The following is a 3,781-nucleotide window of genomic DNA, read 5'->3' as shown; positions in this document are numbered from 1 at the left end:
AGAGAGAGAGAGAGAGAGAGAGAGAGAGAGAGAGAGAGAGAGAGAGAGAGAGAGAGAGAATGTTTCATTCTGGGTTGTTCTCTGGAACTATACACATGTATACACAGGTGCATGTGGTTTTCCAACCCACCAGCTCTTTCAGACTGACCCGTACCAGATGTTCAATGCCAGGCAGAAACTGCCCTACCTTCTGGGTTGCCAGGAGCCAGGTCTTCTCTGCAGCTCTGTAATCCCGTAGCTTGGGGACCTACAGGACCAACTTGGTCCCTTATGGAGTTAGGAGTTTGCTGATAACCATGCCTGCCATCTCTACTTTTCCTGACAGGTGAGTAACTCTCTCAGAACATAAACCATCTCTTGTATTAAAAATTAAACCCAAGGAGATAGCTCCATGCCCTGCCGCCCCCACCTCCACCAGGAATCTCACTTAGCCCTACAAACATGAAGACAAATGCCAGGGACTCTGCCTTGATCACCAGCTGGCAGTAAGGTTTCAGCAAATTCCCATGCTCCTTTTTGTCCTGCACTCAACAACACAGGGGCTCTGGGTACATCCTGGGCCTGGCTTTCATTCCCCCATAGGAGCAGCAGATGAATGTAGCTGCCTGCAGAGTGGCGTTTATTGGAGAGATAAATCTCTTTGGCTAAATATGAACCACACAGAGGAAACAAAGGAACGGCTTTTTTTTAATGAAGGAGGTTTACCCAGGGCCAACAGCAGAAGGCAGAACTCCAATTAAGAAGAGATGGGAAACCAGGGTCTAAGAGACCACTTACGGAGCTATGTACCAGGAATGGGCCTGGCTGCTGGGACTTGAAGGGTAAATATGATGCTTCCCTTGTACTTTGGGGGATAGTACCAATGCCAGGGGTGCTGTGTGGGGCCAAAGGAAGAGGACAGGACAAGATGAGGGCAATTGTGATTGACTTACATCAGTGCTGCACAGTAACACAGTTTGGAGGGGGGAGAGAGGGCTTGTAGAAACCCTCTGTTGACCTTGTTCTAAAGATGTTTAAAGTCTAGAAGGAAAAGGGGATGAGTTTGTCCAGACAGGAGATGGAGCATGTGCAGCAAGCTCAGGAGAGGGGAGGTGGGAACAAGGCCAAGGTTGGTATGAGTCTGGTTATGAGAAGGGAGGCTAGACAGGAATCCCAACTGTAAAGGGATTTCAGTGCCGTGGAGGCTTTGGGATTGTGTCCCACAGCCAAGGGCTCTCAAACACGTAGAACTCTAGAGCCATCTAGTAAGCGTCTATCAAAGTACGGATTGGCCAGACCCTGACTAAACAAACAAGCCAAATGCTCATTCTGAAGCTGTAGCTTCAGCAGCTGGGACCTGCAGATGTGGACCAGGTAGGACCTGGGAACTTGCACTTTGACCAGTGCTGCTTCGGTACAAGGAAGCAGCTGTCTGGAAGAGCCGAGAGATGAAGGCAAGTGTGTCTGGTAGATCCCAGTTGTCCTGTGACACTGACCTGCAGGAGGAGGGGCAGAGTGGGCCCTCCATGGTGGTATATGCCAATAGCAGGTACCCAAGGACACTCGCAGGCCAGTGTGGAGGAAGGGTCCTGATGTGATGCACACTCGCAGGCCAGTGTGGAGGAAGGGTCCTGATGATGCCAAGGAGATTTTTCTCTGTTGGGTTGTCCATGGTGTCTTGAAGTGATGCACCCAGGAAGAAGAACCTAGACCAAGGTGGGAGGGAGGGAGGGAGGGAGGGAGGAAAGGAGAAGCAGGGTCCACCTCCTCGGAGGCAGTGCCCAGGAGAGGCGGGCCATCCCAAGGGGCCCACACCTCATTTATATGTTGTGTTGCTAATTAATCCCAAAGCCCCAAGGGGAGGCTGGGACGGGTTCCTGGGCTTGGGGCAAAATGGTAACAACAACAAGCTAGCCTGTCCCTGAGTGCAGCATCTGTGGACACCTTGTCTCCACCCAGTGACGTTGCTGATGACGATCCGGTCTCCACAGCTCTGCCCCAGTCTGGGACTCCAGGTGTACAGTCTTCTCCGGCTATTACCAATTGCCTGGCACATGTAACTGGGCTCAGAGGACCTGTTCCTCCAGCTACCTGCTCCCATCCTCAGCTCTGCTACACCAGAAAGCAAGGAACCTCCACAGTGACCAACCTATTGTCCAAGTCTTGATTCATGGTCTTAGCAAGTGATGGCACAACACTGGTTCCAGGATCCCCTTCAGTCAATCACCCAGGTACAGTGACACCAAGAGGGTAAAGAGATGTCAATCACCCAGAGAGCCACTGCTCAGACAAAGCTGGCATAGCATGGAGCCTTAAAATACCTTGTCATACTGCCTCAAACCCAATTTTAGACTATGTTCATGACTTCTCCTCTACCTTTTAAATGACGCTTTTTAATAATCAAGCCACCCAACTCATTTTTGAAAGAAAAAAAATACAACGTGTTGATTGTAGAAGACTACACGGAAATTGTAATCACACACACCCCATTTATACTGGAGGACCAGGGGGCAGACACTGCAGGCATGGGTAGAACTGGTATGACAAACAACTCCTGTACAGTCCAGCTGCCTTGGCATTAGGCACCATGAGAATGGTTGTGATTAGAGACCTGTTCCAGGAACCTGTGTCATGGAAAATAAACATTCTCTAAACTGAAGTTTTGGTAAAGCTCTAATACAAGTAACACACAACCTCCTCTGGGTTTGACTGGCTAGGCATGTCTACAAAGGGCGTGCATTTACAGTTCACAAAAGGAAATATGGTCTTTCCATAGGGCATTGGTTCCAGAGTTCCCCACAGAGTCCCAAATCCATAGATGTTGAACGCCCATGACATAAAACAGCATCGTGTTTACACATATCCTGACAACATCTTTCTGGATACTTTAAAGCGCCTTGACTCCACTGATGATGCTTAATACAAAATGAATGTTCGAGAGATGCAGTTGCTCTTGTAGGAGATAATGACAAGAAAAAGGAGACTATGTGTTCAGTACAGACACAATTTTCCTGCTAATGTTTTCTCTATGAGGTTGGCGAATCCATGAATACCAGGGGCCCATTGTGCTCTGTGATTATATATGAAATGGATGGAGTTCGATGTTAGATTATTAGGGACATTCTTTCCTCCACCACACAAATGTACAGAGACATCAATGGCTGACAGAGCTTGTTATACGAGACGACCCCTCACGTTTCTGTACCTCTCCCTAACTCCTGTTCACTAAATGTCCAGAGGCTCCCAGCCATCTTAACAACCCAACACACACAGCACAGATTTCCAAAATTCACCTTAGGAGCTCCTGCTCCTCAGAAGACCCTTGCTGGAGAGTTCACATTGTCCCTTCTCATACATTCACTGGTGTGCTGCTCCCAGAGGAGGAGTACAGAACAGCTATGAAAAGCTGGGGTCCAGAGAGGGGATGGCCCACCTAGGGAGTCAGTAGGGCAGAGGGGATGGACCTAGGATCCCAGCATCTTGAGAAAGGATCGTCTGGTGAGCCTAACTGCATCCTCTTATGTCTCCCTTCTCAGTCCCTCATCCCAGCATAGCTGGGTTCAGACATGATTTAAAGAGCTGGGAGGTAGCTCATTCAGCAAAGCGCTTGCCACACAAGCAGAGGGATCGGAGTTTGAGCCCCAGAAACCACATTTGTTACCCCAGATCGAGAGAGGCAGAGACAATTAGGTCTTGGGCTCACTGGCCGGCCAATCTAACTGAATTAGGACATTACAGACCAGCGAGAGACTGTCTAAAAGAAACAAGATGGACAACAACCTGAAGGATGACACCTGATGTC

This window comes from Mus pahari, chromosome 7 (genome assembly GCF_900095145.1).
Source record: "Mus pahari chromosome 7, PAHARI_EIJ_v1.1, whole genome shotgun sequence".
NCBI lineage: Eukaryota > Metazoa > Chordata > Mammalia > Rodentia > Muridae > Mus > Mus pahari.
The sequence above is the reverse complement of the archived record's forward strand: the minus strand, read 5'-3'. Positions refer to the sequence as shown.